Source organism: Lynx rufus, unplaced genomic scaffold (genome assembly GCF_022079265.1).
Source record: "Lynx rufus isolate CCGP_SWC_20201006 ecotype Redwood Valley unplaced genomic scaffold, mLynRuf1.p SCAF_13, whole genome shotgun sequence".
In the NCBI taxonomy this organism is placed as follows: domain Eukaryota; kingdom Metazoa; phylum Chordata; class Mammalia; order Carnivora; family Felidae; genus Lynx; species Lynx rufus.
Genome location: NW_025814827.1, coordinates 44786777 through 44811953, shown reverse-complemented (window position 1 = coordinate 44811953; position 25177 = coordinate 44786777). Strand labels below are relative to the sequence as shown.

Genomic DNA, 25177 nt, shown 5'->3' with positions numbered 1-25177 from the left:
ACCTCCTGCCTTTAGAGGAGGAAGCAGAGGTTTGCTGGGAGGGTTAACACGCTGGGGCCACCCAGAGAGTTTAGAGCAGCACTGGGACTAGAGCTTCCTGCCCCTGTGGTTCTCTGCTCCCACAGCTCCTCATCATGCATGCAAGGTTTCTCAGACCAGGAGTGCACCCCATGTGTGAGGCCAGCCAGGGTGGCCTTGGCAATGCAGACTTCCGGCTGGACCTGAAACCAGGGAAATCAGCCCTTGGCATGGCTTTGGGTTGCTTAGTCAAGGCATCCCAAGGGTGTGGGGCCGTCCCTGAAACAGCAGAACAAGGGTGGGTCCCTGGTCACGTGTGAGGGATGTCCAAAGCTCTGGCCCTGAGGGATTCTGCCTTTTCCCCTCCAGTGTCCACATATCCAGGGAGTCTGCCATCACTGTGGGTTAAGGCCCTAAGGCATAAATCTTACAGGGAGAGGAGAGACCAGAAGCCATTATGCGCCACAACACACCCCAATGGATTTTTTAATCATCAGTGGGAGTCATGGGCGGGACTGGGGAGGGGGATGTGGAAGGGTGTGGAGGTGCTGAGAGAATGTGGCTTTGAGGAGAAGGCAGAAGATAAGGTGCCACTAGATGCAGTTTGAGCTTAGAGGGGAAAAGGGATTGCAGTGGGGGCCAGATGTCCAACTTTGAGTCCTGGTTAAACACTCACTCAAGTCCTAGAGCCAGTCAGCATCAGACTAGAGAAGGTCTAGACCACACTCCCCAATATGATAGTCTTTAGCTACATGTGGCTATTTAAATTAAAGCTAACCAAAATTAAATAAAATGAACATTCAATTAAAAATTAAAACTCATTCCAAAACCAAAGACCCCACTAAAAAGCAGAACTACAGACCAATTTCCCTAATGAACATGGACACAAAAATCCTCAACAAGATACTAGCCAACCAGATCCAACAATACATTAAAAGAATTATTCACCATGACCAAGTGGGATTTATACCTGGGATGCAGGGCTGGTTCAATATCTGCAAAACAATCAATGTGATACATCGCATCAATAAAAGAAAGGACATGATCCTCTCAATAGATGCAGAGAAAGCATTTGACAAAATATAGCATCCTTTCTTGATAAAAACCCTCAAGAAACTAGGGATAGAAGGATCATACCCCAAGATCATAAAAGCCATATATGAAAGACCCAATGCTAATATCATCCTCAATGGGGAAAAACTGAGAGCTTTCCCCCTAAGGTCAGGAACAAGACAGGGATGTCCACTCTCGCCACTGTTATTTAACATAGTGTTGGAAGTCCTAGCCTCAGCAATCAGATAACACAAAGGAGTAAAAGACATCTAAATTGGCAAGAAGGAAGTCAAACTTTCACTCTTTGCAGACAACATGTACTCTATAGGGAAAACCCAAAAGATCCCACCAAAAAACTGCTTAGAACTGATCCATGAATTCAGCAAAGTTGCAGGATATGAAATCAATGCACAGAAATCAGTTGCATTCCTATACACCAATAATGAAGCAACAGAAAGAGAAATCAAGGAATCGATCCCATTTACCATTGCACCAAAAACCATAAAATAACTGAGGAATAAACCTAACCAAAGAAGTAAAAAATTTATCAACTGAAAACTATAGAAAGTTTATGAAAGAAATTGAAGAAGACATAAAAAAGTGGAAAAATATTCCATGCTCATGGGTTGGAAGAACAAATATTGTTAAAATGTCAATACTACCCTAAGCAATCTACATATTCTCTGTAATCCCTATCAAAATAATGCCTGCATTCTTCACAGAGCTGGAACAAATAATCCTAAAATTTGTATGGAACCAGAAAAGACCCCGAATAGCCAAAGCAATCTTGAAAAAGAAAACCAAAGCAGGAGGCAGACTTCAAGATGTATTACAAAGCTGTAATCATCAAGACAGTATGATACTGGCATAAAAACAGACACTCAGATCAATGGAACAGAATTGAGAACCCAGAAATGGACTCACAAATGTATGGCCAATTAATCTTTGACAAAGCAGGAAAGAATATCCAATGGAACAAAGACAGTCTCTTTAGCAAATGGTGCTGGGAAAACTGGACAGCAACATGCAGAAGAATGAACCTGGACCACTTTCTTACACCATACACAAAAATAAACTCAAAATGGATGAAAGACCTCAGTGTAAGATGGGAAGCCATCAAAATCCTTGAGGAGAAAGCAGGCAAAAACCTCTTTGACCTTGGCTAGAGCAACTTCTTACTCAACATGTCTCCAGAGGCAAGGAAAACATAAGCAAAAATGAACTATTGGGACCTCATCAAAATAAAAATTTTCGGGGCGCCTGGGTGGCGCAGTCGGTTAAGCGTCCGACTTCAGCCAGGTCACGATCTCGCGGTCCGTGGGTTCGAGCCCCGCGTCGGGCTCTGGGCTGATGGCTCGGAGCCTGGAGCCTGTTTCTGATTCTGTGTCTCCCTCTCTCTCTGCCCCTCCCCCGTTCATGCTCTGTCTCTCTCTGTCCCAAAAATAAATAAACGTTGGAAAAAAAAATTAAAATAAAAATTTTCTGCACAGCGAAGGAAACAATCAGCAAAACTAAAAGGCAACTGATGGAATGGGAGAAGATATTTGCAAACTACATATCAGATAAAGGGTTAGTATCCAAAATCTCTAAAGAACTTATCAAACTCAACACCCAAAAAACAATCCAGTGAAGAAATGGGCAAAAGACATGAATAGACACTTCATACATCCAGATGGCCAATTGACACATGAAAAAATGCTCAACATCACTCATCATCAGGGAAATACAAATCAAAACCACAAGGAGATACCACCTTACACTGTCAGAATGGCTAACATTACCAACTCAGGCAATAACAGTTGTTGGCAAGGATGTGGAGTAGGAGGATCTCTTTTGCACTGCTGGTGGGAATGCAAACTGGTGCAGCCACTCTGGAAAATAGTATGGAGGTTCCTCAAAAAATTAAAAATGGAACTACCCTACGACCTAGCAATTGCACTACTAGGTATTTATCCAAGGGATACAGATATGCTGTTTCAAAGGGGCACATGCACCCCAATGTTTATAGCAGTGCTATCGACAATAGCCAAAGTATGGAAAGAGCCCAAATGTCCATCAATGGATGAATGGATAAAGAAGATGTGGGGTGTGTGTGTATGTGTGTGTGTGTATATATATATATATACACACACACACATACATATATATATATGTGTGTGTGTATATATATATATATATATACACACACACACATATATATATATATGTATGTGTGTGTGTGTATATATATATATACACACATATACATATACATATACATATATATATATATATACACACACATACACATACACACACACACATTAACAATGGAGTATTACTTGGCAATCAAAAAGAATGAAATCTTGCCATTTGCAACTACGTGGATGGAACTGGAGGGTATCATGTTAAGCAAAATTAGTCAGAGAAAGACAAATATCATATGACTTCACTCATATGAGGAATTTAAGATACTAAACAGATGAACATAAGGGAAAGGAAGCAAAATAATATAAAAACAGGGAGGGGGACAAAATATAAAAGACTCTTAAATACAGAGAACAAACAGGGTTGCTGGAAGGTTGTGGGTGGGGAGGTGGGATAAATGGGTAAGGGGCATCAGGGAGGATACTGTTGGGATGAGCACTGGGTGTCATACATAGGGGATGAATCACTGGAATCTACTCCTGAATCATTATAGCACTATATGCTAACTAACTTGGACATAAATTAAAAAATAAATAAATTAAAACAAATAAAAATTAAAACCTTCATTTTAAGAGCTTAGTAGGTACATGTGGCTGGTGGCTACCATATTAGACAGTACAGGTTGATAGAACATCTCCATTGTCACAGAAATTTCTATTGGACAGCGTTAGTCTGGAGAGAGCTATGCCACAGAACATGAGATTTTGAGGAAGGGCACTAAGGGCTGAGTGTGGGTCTTAAAAATGATCTCTAAGTCTGTTGTGGGAGGTGACTCCAACAGGGGCAGGCCAATTTTTGCTCAACTTTGCTAGTGAGAGATCAAAATGAAATAGCAATCAATGAAGTCAGAAGAATTGAGGTGATTTTGGCCTCTCTCAAGTCTAGTTGTCATCAAATGATACACTTTGGGCTTCTCTATCTGCATTTTTGCTGTTGTTTCTCCTGTCTAGCTCTTTTTGTCTGAAGACAAGAAATGAGTCACTTTTAATCTGGAGGTCTTTAGGGGTCCATCTGCCAGAGCCCTGGGAGGAGAGGCATTCTGTTGCACCTTAGCAAAACATATCCTACCACCGATGACATCTCAGCAGTTGGCCTTAGCAAGACCATCAATTTTTCAATGTGGAAGTTCAACTATTCTGGATACTAAACTTTCATTTTAATTCAAAACTGACCACAGAAACCCATGCCCAGATGCTCAGTGCTTTGGAGGCAGAGGGGCACATAATGATCGAAAGCTTCCTTACCACTAAATCTGTGCTTCGTAGTTAGGTATCAGGAACTCGGAAGTGTGAGTTAGCAACCCTGACTCCAGGTCCCACTGAGCCTCTGGTGAGCATGGGCAGACTTACCCAGAATTATGAAAATTCTGGTTCCTTTGCCAAATTTCAGCTGGGAGGCAACACCTTCATGCCACCCCTAGTATCTCCATTACAGAAACCCTTAGGTTTCCCCTCCTCTGAGGGATGGGGTAACCCACCTCTTAGAGCCCACTGAAGAAGGAAGAAGGGAGGTCCCTAGGCCTTGAGCTGTCCACGGAAGGAGCCAGCTCCTCTCACATTCACATCCAGTCTGTATTTCTAAGTTGGATCCCTGATTTCCTAGTGGGGGCCTTCGGCCCTAATTATCTGTATTTCTCTCAAAGGCTCTAGAATCCCTTTTCTCTGTTGTCTAAGAAGACATCTTATTTGCCTTTCTCTGCATCCGAATTTATTATCAGATGTGTTTTCTTAGGCCAAAATGCACGTGCCTTGTTCATGCCCAACATCATGCCTTCTTTCTTGTTGTTCCTTATGCCTGAAATTCCCCCTACTCTCCTTTCTTTGCCCATACGGATCTTACCTGTCCTTCAGGCTCAATGAATCCTTTCTACTGCATAAAACCTTATCCATCTGGGCTGGCTCCCAGTCGTAACCTTATTCCTTTGAATCTCTGTTGTGCCTATTGACGTCATCAATTGGTTAATACTAAAATAGTTTTCAGGTTGCTAAATTTATAATAGTTATGTGCCTTTGGCTAGTTTTCATCCTATTTGGGAATAGGTCAGCCATCTATGTTAGACTTCTTCGCACTCAATCTAACACTTTATAGAGTGATGTCCACACAGAAGGCATTAGAAAATATCCATTGAACCATTAAAGTCAAATTTTAATGTGTTTGACCTAGAGAAACACAGATTTTCAAAACTGATAGTGATGTGGGCACACAGGTGGCCTGGTCCCAGCTCCAAGACAGCTCCAGGCCTCTGAAGACAATTCATTGTAACACCCACAGTCAGCCTACCATAGTAAGACTGATACCCCTGAGGAAAGGAATAGTGACACTCACTGGCCCATGGGTGCCACCTGGGATGACGACTCACCAGATATTACAGACACTTGGGTTCCTTTTCCAAATGTGAATTTGCCCACAGTTCCTCCAGTATTCACACTGCAGGTGACACCATTACAGAAACTCACTAAATCTACCTCCTCCTTCAATAGGAGAAGCACTGATCTCCCACAGGAGACAAGAGAATCACACTTTTTAGAGTTAGACCTTCTGCTCTTTTGGGTTGAGACTTTGGTGTGTTCATCCCTTTTCCTCCTGCCCTATCCTGCTGTAGTGCCCTGGGTTGGAGGTTGTGATTTCAATAAACCAAGAATTCAGTAGAGCAAAACCCCTGTTCAGGGCAGCAGTATCTTGGATCTTCTCGTGGAAGGTCCAGGACTACTTGTTTATCATTTGCCTCATGATTCTTAAAGTCTCAGTCTGAAGATGTTTCCCAAGCACAGAGTGCTGGTTGGGGGAATTTTCTGGGGAAGGGTGGAAAGATCCATTTGGGATCCTTCAGAAGAAAATACCTGGGCTTTACTTAGCATCTTGGGCAAAGAAGAATCAATTGTCAATGTCGATCCTTGCCCCACTTTACTTACTTGGATGGACACTCAGTCTGGTTCCTGTTCCAAAGATTAGCCTGGTATCCATGCTGTATCCTCACTGCAGCTAAGGCCTTTCTAATATCCTTCCTGACATAAATCTGCCTGAACCCACCAGGCTGTGAAAGTACCATCCTCAAAGGCTCCCTGAGTCTTTGTTTCTTAGATTTCCTATATCCCAGGGAAGCTGTTCCCCCTTCTCTTTATAATAATGTAAGCCTTTTATAGCAAGACCTTGATGATGATGGTGATATCTTTTCTAGATAATAATAATTATTATTAAAAGCTACCATTTATTAATTACTTGCTTTAGGCTGGACATTGTCTTATATTATTATGATGTCCTTATTGTCATTTTGCTGTTGAGGAAGGAGGCTTTATTAGAGAGGGTAGAGCCAGAATTTTCCCCAGATCTGCCAGCTCCTCGAATTTGCTACGAACCCCATACCATCCTGCCTCCATGCCTTGCTCTGTCACATCATATAATTGCCATTCAGATAGGAGTCGGGGTTACTTTTACCCTGGGAGAGGTTCAAAACTCTACCAAACTCCAGAGAGGAAGATTCTGTGAGAAGGTAAGTCATTAGCCAAAAGGAGGAATTTAGCTACCTGCAAGCATTGTGTTCGCTATTAAGTCATTCCTTCCCCCAAGGGCACGGAGCTAATTTCCTGAATGATCAGATTATCTGGTGCTGATATTATCAGCTTCGCTTGAGAGCACAGAGTATCTGGAAATCTTTTTATGTTTCTGTAAATTATTCTGCTCAGATTTTCATTTACTCAACTGGCTCTTGGCATTTCTGTCTTTAATATGAGAAATGGGACCATTTTAAGTCACCAAGAAAGCTTGTAGAAATGGGAAACTAGTATTTAATATTTCCCCATTTGCCATAAATCATTGCCTGTTTTCTCATAGACAGGTCGTCAGTTACTCTGGCCCTTGACACGTGCATGGTCATACTCACGCGGCTGCACAGCTAGCCTGGTCCCAGCTCCAAAGATCAGCTTATTGTAGCTACCAGACAACACACAATAGCAGGGTGCTTTATAAGAACTCTAACCTAGGCAGGCCCAGCCTTCCTGGGGCAGCAACATCTCCTCTGTTCTACAGACTCCTCCAGATCACCCTTTCTCTGACACTAGCAAACAGTCTGGGTCACTGAGTCCTAATATCTCAGCTTTCAGTGTAATAACCCCACAGATCTTACCCTCATAGTTAGCCTTGAGCTGTTCTGGCCTTCCCAGAGGGTGAACACCCTTTCTGGGTCCCACACTGAAAGTGAAGGAGGAAAATTGGAAGAGTCTGAAGATGAGCCAGTAATTAATTAGGAAATGAACCTTGAAAGAGAATTCAGAGCACTGGCAATAGATGGAAAACCTAGGGTAGGGCTGAATCATGAAATGGAGGCCTGCACAAGGCCCTTCTTTTAGAAAGTAGTTTTATTATTTCTTGAGGGCAGAGAAAAAGAGAGGCTAGAATTGCCATAGGAATATTCACATGAAATGCACAGGGAAGATTGCTTAACTCTGAAGGTTGTGCGAATCAGGAGGGAGTTATGTACGGGGCTTGAGAATCTCTTTCTCCAGATGTTTCTAAGGTTAGGGTTGACATCCAAAGGGGGAAAAGATCTTTCAAAGTTTGAGAGTGGTTTAGATAAATCCTTCTTGGTGAGAATTTCACAGAACTCTACTCTTTCTAAATTTTTCTGCAAAAAAAGATTCTAAGCTCAAATAAGTTTGGAAAGTGCTGTATACTGTATACTAACAGGGCATATTAGCTAGTTTTAAAGGCTCCGAGAAGTCCTGCAGTAAAGAATCCAAAACTTCCCAACCATTTGATCCAGTAATCTTTTTTTCTTAAAACATCCATTAACATCTGTGGAACATATACAGGTTTAGATATATATGTATGTTCCTTAGAAGTTCCTTTTCTAGCTCTAAGAATTTAAAATTCCATTCTAAATTTTAGCCTAATTTTAATCCTTAAGTTTTCTGTGTTCTGAGTCTGTTCTGCCTATGGCCACAATTAGGGGTCTCATTGATTCTGATTATTTCTTTCTAATTATCATGAAACAGCTTCATTCTATTTGGGGAATTGCTGAACATGTAGTCAGCTGTATAGTGAATTCTCCTGCCACCATCAGGAACAGCTCGAGGGCAGTTACGGATGCAATCAAGATGCAGGAACCACGTTGCTTTAACACTTTGCATAGTTTACCTTCTAGAAACAATGGCAACTTTAAAACCTTTCCCAAATATGAATTTATTGGTCTTCCTTCCACACACCTTCCTATACACCTTGAAGCTGTGTACTTCAAAGAAGATTCTGGTCCTAATGGAGGAAAGTTTCCTGGGTGGTCTCTCAAGTGGAGACATATTTATCAACAGACCTTTTTCCTTTTTGCCAGTAAAACCCATTTATGCTGCTTCCCTATCACAGGCATTATAGTTCTTACATGCCTCTGAACTCTGGTTCTTGAGGAATATGATAGGTTTCAGGCTTTTTAAATACAGCCTGAACAGACCCACGGCAGGGCAGAGGCTTTGCTGAAGTGCACTAATGAACAGGTCAAAGCAGAGGAAGTTTTCCCCAGAGAGATGGGCTTTATTTCACCCATGTGTATTTGGATGGATGTAATATCCCATTTTGAAGTCTGACAACTCTCTCCATTGGGGAATACTTACTATTGTCTAAAGCAACATATTCTGGGATGCCTGGGTGGCTCAGTCAGTTAAGCATCCGACTCTTGGTTTTGGCTCACGTCATGGCTTTGTGGGTTCGAGCCCCGCATCAGGCTCTGCACTGGCAATGCAGAGCCTGCTTGGGATTCTCTCTCTCTCCCCTTCCCCCATTCATGCTGTCTCTGTCTCAAAATAAATAAATAAACTTTAAGAAAAAAAAAATAAAGCAACATGTTCTAAACAGTTACTACCCATCCGCTTAGGCCTTCTCTGACTCCCTTAGCCGGAAGGCATTTTTTCAATAATCATGTTTGGTGACACTTTTGTGCCAAGCATTGGACTGGGCTGTGGAGGTGTAAAGATAAAGGCGAGAGGGTTCTGGCCTCACAGAGCTTATAATACAGTGCAGAATGCATATAAGTACCAGGCAACTAAGATAGGAGGTAGGGCATGCCTTTCTCTCTCTTCCTATCGCAACTTGTATGTATCTCCTCTACAACATGGTGACACTGTGCCGAATCGTCTGTTTATATGAGTGTTTACCTGCTGGGAGATCCTGGGTGGCAGACACTCTGTATTTCCACCCTCCCTCCTTCCTTCCTTCCTTCCTTCCTTCCTTCCTTCCTTCCTTCCTTCCTTCCTTCCTTCCTTCCCCCCGCCCCCACATCTAGCATAGTGCTCAGAATATAGTAGGTGCTTTGTAAATATTTGTTGAATAGAAAAGACCTCTAAATATTTGAATTCACTTTTAATGCAGTCCTGCTCTCTATCTTCTTTTATTAGCATTATTTCATTTCTCTTTTGAATTCTGTATGGTTCTATTTTCTGAAGTTTTTATGGTTTTTATTGCATTATTTAGGCTTTAAGCTCTTACTACAGCTCTTGATTAGATATGGAGTTTTGTGAGTGTGTCCAATGGCCAGCATCTTTGGGGAGTTTAATTTCCCACCTTTCATGAAAACTAGATGATAACAAAAATATATTTTTTGTCATAATCAGTCATAATTTCTTTTCTGATAAAGATCTTTTGTCTCAAAAGGATCTAGACACAGCAAAAGAGTCTGTCTCAGGAATGATGAAAAGGCCAATCCCCGTGGGCAATTTCTAGCATTAGAAAATAAACCACTATTGAGCCAGTGGCTGGAAATTAAAATTTCAAAACATTCAAGTCTCATGAAGAAACATGAGAAATTGGCTCAGGAAGTGCAGATTCATCACCTAAGAAAGCAGAGTAGGGACTTTCTGTGTCTTTGACTAGAATCTAAGGTCAGGCACTTACTTGGATGCACTTGGAGTCTTGTTCCACTCCCAAAATTGAGCGCTCTGCCACTTGTCCCTGCACCCTGATATGATGCAGTACAAATACCTGCCCTCTGCCACCCAGGGCGGCTGCCTGGTCCCCTCATGGGTTCACAGTGTTCACTCTTGGGAACAGGGCTTTTAAATAGCCTGTTCCATGGTTTTATGATAGATTTCTCTTTCCATGTCACCTCATGCCCACGGTTCTATTTCCCTGCCTGCCTTACCTGCATCCTGCCAACCCAATCCAATGACTTTACTGATCTCTCCAGAAATGCCAAGTCCTTGCCAAGGCTGCCATAGTCACCATGGCAAGAGGACTCAGGATGGGCGAAGCAAAGACCAAATAAGTGGCCTCTGAGATCTGGGGTCTTCTTTCTCAGAGTGCAGGAGAGATGTGGTAGCAGGGATAACAAGAAAACAATAGTCAGATAGAAGTCAAATATATTTGAGTTAAACTCTAAGTCTGTCATTCCTAGCTGTGTGATCATGGGCACGTTACTTATGGGAAGCCTCTGTTTCCTCATCTGTAAAATGGGCATGATACCAGCTACCTGACATTAGCATGGATGTGAACCTTGCAAGAGAACTTATGAGCAAGACAGAGAATATCACTGGTACATGTCAGGCATTCAGTAAATAGTAGCTAATAATGTGATGATTCCCAGCAAGGCTTTACACTAAGGGAAAGAAATGAGGCTTCTCACCGCTAGAGGAGACCCATCCCTGCCTCACATGCCCCTCCCTCCAGCACCCTTGGGTGCCTTACTCTGGCTGGGACACTTTCACATAGGACAGGTATTTCATGGATCCAAGGGGAGGTATGAGAGAGAGTCTCAGCCACAGGGTTGAGGGAGGGGGTAGACCTGTTGGCTGCCATGAAGAAAGTCGTGCTTCAGAAACTGAACCAAGAGTGAAGTGTCTTTTCTCAAAACTTGAGAATTTGTTCTCTGAAAGCACCGTGCAATACCCTTGTTCAGCAGACCCTTGACCATTTCATTAGACCCAACACCCTAAGTTACTCCCAGACAACAAAGGATGGAGCAGACCACATCACGGACTCTCATTATTATGATATCCTTCCATAATATATTGCTGTCTACAAAATCTGCCTTATTGAAATGGTAATTTCTATAATACTCACATGGATGAACAACAAGGCTGGTCCCTCTTCCAAATATAGGTCTGTAGTTGCTTCCTGATACCCACAGCGAGGAAAGCCTTTGCTAAATCCTGTCTTATGTGACCTCCCCCTACCGACGGCCCGAGTGGTGCTGGGGCAATAATCCAGGGAAAAAACACTGGGGACCCTCTGAGAGTTGCAGGAAATCTCCTGAACCTTAGCCTCAAGGGGTGATGATGAGAGCCAGTGGTGGGGGCTGGAGAGTGCCTCACTTCCTTTACCCAGGAGAATATCACGTTCCTGGCAACAGAGAAGCGGGGAGTGACTCCCCAATACCAGCACCACCACCCTGCCCTCTTGGCCAACACTAAGGGTCTGATCCTGCTGCTCTTCTGTCAGATACAAGGGGCTTCTGGAAGTCTCCAAGGCTGGAGGGCCCAGGATGCATTTGGTAGTACATTGTGCTGAAGCTGTTCTATCTCCTTTTCCTGAAAGGCTTCTGTTCTGTCTTTCCCCTTCTTTAGCTCTTTAGGGTTTCCCATTCCTCGGCTTCTTCCTGCATTGAGGCCCATGGGTCTAGTCCATGCATTTCCCTGGCTGTAGGCCAGACTCCAAGCAGATTTTGGCCCTTCCTGTGATTGGTACTTTTCTCCTTCCCTCTTTACCACCTGGAAATAGGCCAAAGCATCCAAAGGTCTTTGGTTCCTTTTTTTTTAGCTCCCAATATGGGGCTTGAACTCATGACCCTGAGATCAAGAGTCACATGCTGTCCTGACTGAGCCAGCCAGGCACCCCCTTATTCCTTTATTCCTAATGACCTTGATTCAGACAGGGCCTGGCTTTTATGAACCATAGCACAGAGAAAAAAAGTCACAAGACTTTCCATAAAATCTCTGAAGGATGAGAGAACCAGAGACCATGCTCCCTTCTTCTGAGTTGGGAAAGCTAACCTCTCAGAAGTTATGGCCTGAGCTGAGGTCCTGAACTGAGGTGGGAACTCAGCTCTTGGTTTCCTGGCCAGTGCATGCTACTGGTCCTCAGAGGGCTTACCTTGCACTAGGCTTGAGAGTCAGATTAGCAAAGAGTTGTGTGTCTTTGCTGAGCTCAGGGCTTGCTGAGTGAGGGGCTGGGGCCTCGCCCCTGCCTTTCACTGCATGCCCAGCATGGCCCTGGACAGGTGCTTGGACCCTGGGCCTCTGGCTCCCCCTACAACAAGAACAAGATGTCCCCAAGGCCCCTTCCAGCTCTCACCTCTGTGGGTCTTTGTGCAATTTGAAACCCAATCTCAGGGAAGAGCAGGGCAGATTTTCATTGAGGATGGGAGCATGGTCAGTGGCGATGCTGAGAGAAGCGGAGGGTAAAAGAAACAAAGGACAGGCAAAGGTTTGGGACAGTCACTGTCTAAGAACCTTAGGTGTGGCATCGATGAATGACATGTCCCCTGCCCCCATGGACAGAAGAAGTTGTCCAGCGCTGGGGGTTGGAACAGTGTTTGGGGGTGATGGGAGGGAGGTCATTTGTACAGGAGGATCACAGCTCACTTACCTGGTGTGACCATCACCTGGGTCCCCTTCCCAAAAGTGAGTCTGTTGTTCCCATAGCCACACTCTGGGTAAGAGCATTACAAAAAGGTCCTGGTTTTGTGCACCCTCTCATGACGGACACACTCCCTTCACTGGAGCTCTAAAAGCTGGGGACCTAGAGGGACACCTGGGTGGCTCAGTCAGTTGAACGTCCAACTTTGGCTCAGGTCATGATCTCACACTTCGTGAGTTCAAGCCCTACATTGGGCTCTGCACTGACAGCTCAGAGCCTGGAGCCTGCTTCATTCAGATTCTGTGTCTCCCTCTCTCTCTCTGCCCCTCCCCCACTCATACTCTCTCTCTCTCTCTCTCTCTCTCTCTCTCTCAAAAATAAACATTAAAAAAAAAAAAAGCTGGGGACCTGGAAAGCCTGATCCTTCTGTTTTCCCTGTAATGCATGCTACAACCACCCTAATGGGTTTAGCTGTGCCACCTCCCACTGGCCTCCCTATTCCTCATCATAGCTATCGACAAACACAGCCTCTGGCTATTTTCCTCTGGGGATGGGGGAGGGGGGGAACAGAGCCTTCACAAAAGGTTGCGGAAAAACCTGCCTCCAATCTAGGTCAGGGTAGGTGTATTTCTAAAGATGGAAATTACAAGGCACCGGGGAGGCATTTTCTTACCTCAGCTGACACACCTGAAAAGAAGGTACCATTTTCTTGGGTAACATACGCAAAAATGTATTTTTCACTTTGCCAGAAAGAAGAGTAGGAGCGAGAGCATTTCCAGCATGCCCTGCTGGGGCTCCGTGCTAAAAACATGCCTTGGCATGACTCAGTCACCTCTTCCTCTCTGGGGCTGAGTAAGAGTCCTGGTGACTCAGCCTGACTCATTGCAGTTTCTATCCTCACCTCACTCAAGGATTCTGCCCAGGGGGCTTTTTGTCCTCAAGAAAGTCAAACATCTCAGCAGATAACAGACGTAAGTCCTTTTCCAGAAGCATGTAGGTGGAATCATGCTTGGTCTCTGCCTGGGAATGCGGACTGACCCTTGTCACCACTGTCCTGTCTCCAGCCAACAGGACTCCCTGCCAGGTCCCAGGTCTTGTGCATGACCACATACAGTACCCATCTTGGCACATTCACATGTAAGTTATTGTTAGACTTTCAATATATAAGTGTTTCTCTGATAAGACTGCAACTTCTGAGAGCAGGGGCCGTATCTTATGCTTCTTTTTTTCTTTCTTTTTTTAAAAGCAGCTGTGGTCCCTAGCTTATTGATGAGACCCAGTGATCATAAACAGTTGAACTGATTTTTACTGTGCATAATTATTGGGGCAAGGAGGCCAATTATGGGAGAGGTTCAAAGCAAAGTATACTCTGGATAAATGTAAGTTGCAAAATCTAAGTACCTAGGCAGGGAAAAAATCAAGGAAACTTTTCTCAGACAGACAATAAGGAGGCAGTATAAAATCCAAAACATTTTGAGGTTCATATTGACCCTCAGCAGAGAAGGGGAGCATCTGAATGAACAACTAAGTTACTTGATTCCAAAGGAAACTCAAACATTTACCTCCTGATACCTTGACACTGACTCTCTTTAAAAGGTAAAAAAAAATAATATGGTAGAAAATATATATTCTGAGTTAGCAGCATTGTTATTATCAATAATAACAAAATAGCGGTAGTACTAGTCATAATGATGTTCTATTACAGACCATGCTAAATGCTACATATAAAAATGTAAACCCAGTTTTGGAGATGGGTTTACACATTTCAGGAGTTCTGACTTACTTGGGCTGATCAGAAGTTGGGTGCCAGTTCCAAATATGAGTTTCTGAATGCCTGTGTTCACACTCTGACATAACTCTATACAAAATGGCACCCTGTCACTGAGCCTGAGCCTGGGATTCCTATGTCACACAAAGGTTAGTTACTAAGCATATTCCTGCATCTGTATGCATGTACCAAAGTGGGAGAAGGCATATAATTTTACTATTTACCCTTCATTTTCCTAAGACCACTGGAAGATGACAAGAAATAAGGAAGAACCCAATAGGAGATCCCACTTTATATACAGTAGATTATATAAAAAATGTTATGAAAATTCAGGTTGAAAAGGTCATTCGTATAATTACAGAATTTCAGTTCTATCCAGAACCTAGGGTAGTTTTATCCATCCACACTTGCTAGGTGTGCAGGACGTGTTTCTTGAATTCATGATGCTCATGGATAATAATGCGACACTATCATTGCCAACCTATCTTCTTATTTAAGTAGCAGACAAAACCATGCCCATCCCCTCAAATAAATCAATGAAAATGTATGTCCCTCAGCTGTAATCCCAATCAGATCATTTCATAGAACTTACTTGTTTTGACAAATAGTCTTGTTCCTGGCCCAAAGACAACTTTGGAGCCTATAGTATTTCCCACAGTGATTTGTGCTATGACAAAATGGGCCATTTCCTTCTCCTTCCATTTTTATACCATAGCTGGGGAGCAGGCCCAGGGTGCCTACTGGAAGGTGCTAATAAAAAGGAACACTTTTTTAATACTCCTGTAGTAAAACCCATTTGTTTTTTTCCTGTGTTGAACATATCTCACACTTCCTACCAGGTTCACCAAACACTAGTCACTATTCTGTGAAATCCAGGCACCAGAATCCCCAGGCTTTAGTCCCAGCCCTACTTCTCACTGACTTTATGAGGTTGACAATTCAACCAACCTCCCTGGCTCTTAATGTCCTTGTTGTAAAAGTAAAGAGGACAGAATTAGATGATGTCTAAGCTCCTATTCAGAGCTGATGTTCTGTGATTCAGCAATGTCCAAAGTGCCCTTACTGTTACATTTTCTATAACTCACACTTGTGTTGGGCACTTGCCGATCAGTTACACTGGTGACTGGTCTACCTGGGGAAAATATAAGATACAGCCAGGGAAAGGGAGCATCAGGACAGTGGTTACTGGCAGCTCCTCTGTGTCCATGGGGTAAATGCCCCCAGTATCCCTGGTACTTTTTGTCTTTTCATGAAAAGGGGACGAGAATCCTTTGGACTCTTGGGGAATTCAGGTCAAGATCTCCCAAATCTCCATCTCTAAGTCATGGCAATATTTAAGAATAAAAAGATAAATTCCATGTTTTTCCTTACTCACGGTGATTGGCATTGTCTCTCATTTCTAAGTAAGCCCTGACACAGGGTCTGTGACAGAATGTAGTAGAAAGAGCAAGGCTTTGAGATCAGGCAGACCTTGGTTTGAATCTAGACTTTTCTACTAACATTGGGATCTCAGACAATTACTTCTTTGAGCCTCAGTTTCCTCTTCTGTAAAATAGGGATACTGCCTCCTGCCCCCTAGAGTTGTTTGAGGATAAACAATACCATGTGTTATGTACCTAACCGCATCCACACATCATAGGCACAAGGGAGTTACTGTTTCTATGATAAGTTACATTATTGATTAACAATATTATTTTCTCAGGGTTGTAGAATTTATGAAATAGCCATAAGTCTGTGCCCTTGAGTCATATAAACTCTAGAGTGGTATATGAGTGAGGTCCCAGAACCACAGATTTTGAGTGTTTTTCCCCCACTCATCTCACACAGGAGGAGTCTAAGGCACACAGAGGGGCAATGACTTTTTCAATGTTACACCACCAGCTGGGGCCAAGTTGAGAATGCTAGACTGAAACCAGAAGCCCTGGGCTCATTTCTCTGCACTTCACTGACTCTTCTTGAACAATGTTTAGTGTAAAGGGACACAATCTCTGGAGTGAATTTGGTATAGCTTATTTGGGGCATGGATAAAATGACCTTGAACATCCTTCCCCCAGTTCATCTCTGAATCAATGGCATTGGAAGTAGAAAGCATCCATTAGATCATGGCCATGCAATTTTCTGCTCTTCTAGCTTTTCCTCTCGATTGGGCTCCATTTAGCTCACTTGCAGTGCTAAAATCTCTGATATTAGACAAAACTTCTGCCAGCGTCATATCTTGGGAAAAGTCTTAATGGTTCACTAAATCCTATCCCAGAGAAAATGTGCTTGTATAGTCTTTGAATACTTTCACTAATTTGTCTGGGTGCCACAGTTTTTAATACATCAGTACTAGATTATAGTTAATTATAAATAAGATACAAATGATGCAAATGACATCTCCTTTTCACCTGTTCACTGACACCAGAATACATTTTGTAGTTACTACTTACTCAGCTCCACCTTCAGCCATGTGCCTGTCCCAAAGGTGAGTTTGTTGTTCCTCCCAGTGAGTCCCACAGTGTCTGATGCCTCACAATAAATTCTGTCACTTCACCTCTTTTCCTGATTTACCCTAATGAGTTAGAAAACACTCAAGATTTCAGATAGCTACTTGACTTATTTGTAGGAGAAAAAAGCATCCCCCCTGCCATGGAATAAATTCATAGCTCCTGGTGCTAGGGTGGGCAGAGAGGCCATGCAGACCTGCTTCCCCATTTACAGAAGAGAAAACTGAGGCCCATAGCCAGAGATCTGTCCAAAGTTCCACTGCTAGTTGGTAGTAGAGACCAAACATGGATCTGTTTGATTTCTAATCTAGAGTCTTCCCCTCTTCACCACATTCTGGATGTTGTCATTTACTTTATCTCTTCTTCCCCTTGGCCTGGAAACTTGATTTCTTTAGGTGCTTGATTTCCATTAAACAAGCACTTATGAAGCACTTACATTGTAAACGGACCAAATTAGATGCTTCATGGGATATAACAAGAGTCTCTGCTTTCAAGGATCTTTCAGTTTTAATGGGAAGATCTTCTCAGTAATGAAAGGTTTCCATAGGTGTATGTGTCACAGATTATCCAAGATCCCATAGCTAAATTTGGGATATGGAGGGTAAGAGGAATGGGAGGGATGCCTGGGGAGAAAGTACAGCCAGGCTTCAAACAGGAAGCCAGCCTATTTCCAAAGATACCCGGTTTGTCCTAATTGTCTAGAATGTTAGTCTCTGCACCATTCTGACCCAGTGAATTGATTCTACTGTTATTTCCAACTCTTCCATCGCCTATTTTCATTTTTAAATGTTCCCCATAAAGGCTCAATCTTAAATTCATAGGTTGCCTGATAAAACAAGGAAGATGCATCCATAAGGGTAAAACACATGTAAGTACATGTAGAAGCCTTAAGGTAGACACAGAGAAAATAAGGGCAGGGTGGGGTCAACATTTACCTGGAGAGACTAGAAGCATGGTCCCTTTACCAAAGATGAGTTTGTTGTATCCTGACATTCACACCATAGCAAACACCCACACAAAAATGGCCTTCCAGTGTTGGGCTTTGCAACCTCTAATCTACTTAGGGAAGGCGAAAGAAAACCATTTATGGAGAACCTATTACATGCCAAGCAGGTTAATAACCATATAGTACATTATCTCATTCAGGCCACAACTGCCTAGATATTATTATTCTTATTTTACAAATAAAGACCAGGTGATCTGAGGCTGAGCAGGTAGAACCATTACCACTATGAAAGACACAAATGGCTTGGGCGCACAAGACATTTTAGCATAGGACAGGTAAATCGTAGAGGAGCTTCAAGAGAAGAATCTTCCTCCTTGTCCCTTTTAGAGGAAGATTATGGCTACTTGGGGTTAATTCTCCTGCTAGAGCCAGATGTCAGAACTCTAGTTAACAGTGATCCCCTAAAACTCCAGCTCATCCTCCATTACACAATCATTTCTTGAGACATGAAGACATTTTGTCCTCTATCTTTCCATTATTCATCTGATATTCTACTCACCAGGCCTGACCAGCAGTTGAGTCCCACTCCCAAAGACCCATGTATAACCTAGGCCCTTCCCACAGTTGTTTCTTAGTCAGCTAAAAACACCCACAAGTCTACACTCTTCTCATACCCCCAACCAAGAGGTAGAACCCTTTCATCTATAACAGGGGTTCCATCTTTGCTTTCTTTTTGTATTCTACACAACACACAGGCCATTTGACACAAATTTGGGCATTTATTGTGCAACACTTAAAATGAAGTCTCTATATACCCACATCTCTGGTTTATCACCATCAAACTCATGATTTTCAACTCTATTTATCCAACAGATAAATCTAGTCCTTTTATTGTTTCCATTACAGTTATCAATTTTTAGATTCCTGCCGTAGTGTCTCTCCTAATTTTAACTTCAATCCATCTGAAACTTTATGGAGTGGCATCTAGATCATTATGAGTGACAGCTTCCCATTCCCCTAGTCAACTTTTTTTGCAGACTCAGTGCAGCCTTGTTACTTACTCAAGTCCTGTTCTGCCCACAAAGCCAGGTGTCCTTCTGATTAAAGGACACCCTGTCTGCTTCAGGTCTGGTAAAAAACACCACTTGTCTTCTCTTTAGTTCTTATCTGTTGCATATCTACTATTTTCCATGGGTCTCACGAGTAATATCTTGCCTTTCTCTTCTATTAAGAAAGAGCACGACTTGGACAGAAGAATACTATTAGAATGTTAAAGGACAGCTGAGGCTATCCTTCTCCCACCTCTTTATTTAAATATTCTGAAAATAGTCAGAAAGGCCTATTATATCCTATCATGTACTCCAAATGTTATAATTGGAGAGGAGATGACATAAGGAAGAAAAAATGCTTGGGAATTTAGACTTACCTGGGGTGACTTGGAGCTTTGTTCCAGTTCCAAAGGTAACCTTTTGGTTACCCCCAGTAGTCACTGTAATTCAGGCCTTTACAAAAATGGCTTCCTTTCTCCTGCCATTTACATTTGGGTAACATACATGTCACTGTACCTCAGAAGAAGGATCTAATGACTATGGCTATAGATCCACATGAAAATGGCTAGTGTACTAAGAACCTATATATATATATATATATATATATACCCTACATATGTAATTCCTTGAAAGAATTATACTAGCTGACCTAGCATTTTCTTTTTGTTCTGAAAACAGATGTTATTTTACATGTGTATAGCATTTAATAATTTATAGAATACTTTAAAATACATTATCTTATTTTGGTTTTAAAATTACTTATGAGCTGATGTTAAATATTTTCATTGTACTGACGAAGAAACTGTGGCCCAGATGCACTAATCAAGCCAAAGTTAGAAGAACTGGCTCAGCCAAAGTTTCTGCCTTTTTCTTTGAATCAACTCCTTGGCTGGGCTGTTTCAGTATGTTATTTTTGGTTCATCTCCATGCCTATTTTTCTCCACAGCTAGATCTTTGTATCCTCTATGCCATTATTTTAACATTTCTTGCTACATCAGAATGCACTTAAGTCTGCATAAACCATTAATTTCTTGACACTTGGGCCCTACAAATACTGCAGTAAGTTCAATGGGCCTCAGTAGCCACATTAAGTCTCCTACCTTAGTGACATATTGTCTACTTACTGGGTTTTACTAATAATCGTGTCCCACTGCCAAAGATGAATGTGTTATAAACCACTGCACCGTGCTGCCTGACAATACATGAGCTACCTTTATAATAGATTAATGTGGTTAACATGCCTCTCCCCTCCCTCATGAGAGCTCTGTCTGGGATTTCGCACCCCCCCCTTTTTTTAAATCACTGGAATAAAGACTATGGAATTAAGTCTGTGAAAGCCTTTTTTCAGGACACAATAGTAGTGATGTAGGGGAAAGCCTGAGAAGAGTTCAAGTGATATTCTCTAGACAGTGCTGACACTCATTTCCTTCAAAATGATTTGCAATTTTTCACCAAGTAATCTGTTTTTTAACAGCCATATTTATCAGCTCTGATCCCCATTTTTACTTCAGAACCAACACCTGCTCACAATCTCATTTTACCAGTGGTTAGCAAATTGGCTCTATCCCTGTAGGTAATCTTTCTTTTATCTTTTTAATGTATCTAAAAGTTTTATGAGCATGGAGTGGAACGTGGGATATCGTTGGAGTATTAGGGATGGGGACAGCATCCCTTTTTTTATTTTTTTTTAATGGCTTTCATTACTAAACCCCAATACTCATTGAGTTAAAGAATAAGGAGACATTTAGTCCCCTGTGCAATAGAAGACTACACGATAAGCACAAGTTTATAATCAGTAATAACCAGATACTTACTGGAGCTCACTGATAGCATGGTTCCCTTCCCAAAAGTCAACGTACTTGCCCCCTGGTAGGCACAGTGAAATGAGGCCCTACAAATACCTCGAGTACCCATTCACTCTACCTTGTTTATCACTATAAACAATGGAAATCTTGTATTCTGTCCTTACCCTCTGCAAGGAACTCAGTGGGCTTTAGTGTTTGGGTATGCAATAACAGAGCTCTGTTACTTTGTAAGGAGGAGGATAGGTCCTACACTCACTCGATAACTAGTCACTGAACACCTCTGTGTGTAAGGCACTGAACTAGGCATAAGTGATATAGTGGAGGGCCTCTTTGACACCATTCCCATCTACCACCTGTAGGTCGTCAGTCTAGGGAGTGACACACATAAAAATACACAGATAATATAATGTCAAGTGATGGAAATGCATGAATAAAATCAGGCTGGGCAATGGGATAGAAAACAACCAGGCAGCAGCTGGGTTTGATGGCTTGTTGGATTGACTGGGCAGGAAAAGTCTCTCTGAGGACGTGAGATCCAGGCATGGAGGAATTAATCATCACCTCCATTTACAGATAAGCAAATTGAGGGCTTGAGAGATCAAAGCCTGGATCCAAATCACATAGCATCAACCGTGGATATGGAGGCTTAGATCATGCCTTCTCTCTGCTGAAGTACTAGGTCTAGTTCTACCATGTAAATTCCTGGTTAGAAAAGTTAAAGTGAGACAGGGGTTTTTCCAAAGTGATTTTGGGATGCTATTTGGGTAGTTGGAAGCTGGTACTGGCCATTGAGGGCATCAAGGTTGTGAGAAGACACCAGCCATAAGAGAAGGTGTTGGTATTTCAGAATAGGTTTTTCTGATGAACTGGCTACTAACATGAAGAGGTTTCCTTCATTTCAATTAAGAAAAAAGAGAGAGAGAGAGTGAGATGGGGTGCCTGGGTGGTTCAGTCGATTAAGTGTCCAACTTTGGCTCAGGTCATGATCTCACAGTTTGTGGGTTTAAGCCCTGCATTGGGCTCTATGCTGACAGCTCAGAGCCTGGAGCCTGCTTCAAATTCTGTGTCTCCCTCTCTCCCCTCCACCTCAAAAATCAATAAACATAAAAAAAATTAAGGAGACAGAGAGAGAGAGAGAGAGAGAGAGAGAGAGAGAGAGAGGCAGTCTCTCCATTCTGCTTTCCTATTAAGTTGGCAAAGAATGCAAACTATTACCTAGCAGAATGAAATCTTACAGTTAGGATGGGGCAGGCACAGAGAATGCTCTGCTCCCCAATAAATCCGCATAAACTGAAGATACCTGGAAGTCCACTGAGACTTCCAAAAAAGCTTGTTACATGTGTGAATACATGTGGTGATACTTACTAAGATCCACCTTTACCACAGTCCCCTTCCCGAACACCAGCTTCTGGGTATTTGAAATACCACAGTGATCTATGTCCTCACAAAAACCAAAGGGTGCTTCACTTTTAAGTGTGGGAATCTTCCCAGGTTCTCTCACTTGGTTGAAACCCAACTCCACACTAAGCCTGTATTTAGGTAAAACTCAAGAAAGGTCTTAAACGCATATACTCTTTGGGATGTTAGGAAACCTCTGAAACTATTTACTACAAGCTCCCCAACTCACACATTTGTCTCTTCAGTGATCTCAGGTTTTTGATAATCTCCAGGGGACAATCCTGCTCAATAATTACCATGTTCTATTTTCTCATAATGGGAAGGGTTCATCCAATATCACAGTTTAACCCTTTCTCTGCCATAGCTGAACTTTGTTAAACCTCAGGGTTACCCTCCAATAGAGTTTTTCATAAAATCTGACTTTTTAAAAATTACGAGTCATCTGACTGCCCACACTTTTCAGAGAGATTTCACATACATACTATCTCATTTGAATCTCACAAAATCCTTTGATCGAGGCAGAGCTGGAATCATTATCTCCATGTGACAGATGAACTGAGGCTTAGAGAACTTGAATGGTATTCCCATGGCACAGAGTTGGTGAGTGGTTGAGCTGGGTCCACATTATCTTTTGGCTCCTAGTTGAATGTCTTAATGATTTATTTTGTACACATTCATGTGTTGATCACATCACCTTGCCTTTCAAATATTCCTCCCTTTCTTATTTTCTTCCGCATTGAAAAAGACAATATCATCAGCAACAAAAACAATACTTCTCCCCCATCACCCCTCCTCTCCTGCAAAAACCCCAAGCAAACCTCCAGCTCAACTCTTTTTCAGAGCAATGTTTTTTTAATGCTCATATGCTTTCTGTGAGCTGGGAGATAAGAGTTACCAATATTTCAGTTGCATTAATTGGGAAAAATGAGGGCCAGGGGAGATAAATCAGAATGCTAGTTATTGAGGTTGTAGCCTGTACAGACAGCAATATATTGAGCCTTAGAAAACGTGAGTCCTTGCCCTGCTATTGTGTCCATGTTCAAATCACTTAACCACTCTGAATAAAGAGAAGCACACCTTTCCACCGTCCTCTGCTTCTTGAGACAATCAGATAAAAGATGTGAAGAAATAAGAAAAATATACCTTAATCGTTTTCCTTAAGAAAATAGACAAAATATCAACGTAGCAATATCTTTTATCCATAATGAATTTGTATATACATATGTGTTTGTGCATAAGAGCAAGATTAAACATTTTTAAGGCAAATTTGGGACAGATTACTTTGGGCTGACCTAGCACATTAACGGCTGGGTTCTGGCTTCACTGCTAGAAACAGAATTGTGGCTCAAGTGCCAGTAGTCACTTGGTTTGACTAACACCCTAGTTTCTCCTCCAAAAATTAGCTTGTTTCCTGCAGTGTTGGTCACATGGTGATTTCAGGCCATCAAAACCCAAAGGGACCAAGGGACTCCGTAGATACTTGACCAAGGACATTTCCTACAGCCTTGACAAAGTGGGGGGGGGGATGTGGTATTTAGGATAATCCTGTTTGCTATTGCTGTACCCACATTATAGAGCTGGAATGCCTGGAAGTGGGCACATATTTGGGTCTAACCCAATCATATATTTATTTATTTCTCTGCTTTGGCTGCTTGGACCTAGATCTATGAGTGAAGTTAATAGCTCTCAACCATAGCTTCATTCAGGGGTCCGTTTGACCATTTTTAACCCACAGAGAAACCTGAGAACAGGAAGCCCCCTAAGCCCTGGAAACCTTCCAGGCCATTCATGCTTCCAGGGTGGAAATGCTGATAAACACAATCACACACAGGCATGCACCATTAGGGTCTCTATACTCAATTTAGTGCCGAAGGAAGATGCCAAAGGGAGGAAGGATACATTAGTGGGTCCACCTAGGCTCTCTGAGTTGCTCTGCACTATGGATCAGCTTTACTTTCCTTGGTCTAAGTTCCCAGACTTCCTCTAGCTGTTCTAGAGCCTCCACTGGTGAGGCTAGTATTAAGGAAGGGGGTAAGGAGCCTTCTTGGGGAAAGTTTACAGAATACAATGGAGAAGTCATTCTTGATAAGAAAGGAGTATAACAGTTGATGGCTACTTCTAACAGCGAGATGACCAAGAACTACAGGACTCAACAAAAATAAACCTTGTAAATCTATCCTCCAACTTGGCATGCCCATTCTGGGCCGAGGGCCAAATCTTTCCCCAAGCATTGGGTATAAAACCAGAGTATATGTTGCAAGAAGCCTCACACACTCTAGTGGGATTGCCCTTCTCTTTTGCCTTTGGTGGGGATGAACACAGTCTCCTTTTAGATTCTCAAGTTCCTAAAAGGGACCCTAAGTCATCTTGACCTTCCTTTTGCCTCCCCATCCCAGTCTACCTAGCAAGGAGGGTCCTCAAGGAGGGGCAGTACACATGTTCCCTTAGTTTAAGGGAATTCATTCATTTCCCTTTCAGTTTCTTCACAGTGATGTTTCTCTAGAGTCAAAAACAACCCACTCACCAGGCCGTACAGTTAGCTGAGTTCCTTTTCCAAAGTACAGCTTCCCTAAGGTTGAGCCTCTATCGACACAGTGCTGGCCCCCTTTACATGAACCTGGTGCTGATGTTCCCCAACCACTGTCTCTTCTGCCCTGGGGATAGGGTTGAAAATCCACCTCCATCCTCTTTAAATGGCTTTAAGTGTTTTTCTTGTGCAGCCAGCAGTCTTAGCTGGACAGTCAGTCCTCATAGGCTCTCTCAGGGGACAAACGGTCTAGGGTAACAATAGCCTTCCCACCTGCAGAGGCCCCTCCCGTCAGAAAGCAATTACACGTCCTTTTGAGAGGGTTGAAATTGGAAGGAACTTTGCTTCCCTGGCCCTATTTCCCAGTATAAAAGACTGCTCACTT

General features: G+C 42.5%; 1 gene segment (V, D, J or C); it reads right to left on the bottom strand.

Annotated features, from left to right (window-relative positions):
• Positions 1-25177, bottom strand: part of LOC124508775 (T-cell receptor alpha chain C region-like) — a 59337-nt gene that overhangs the window by 4932 nt on the left and 29228 nt on the right.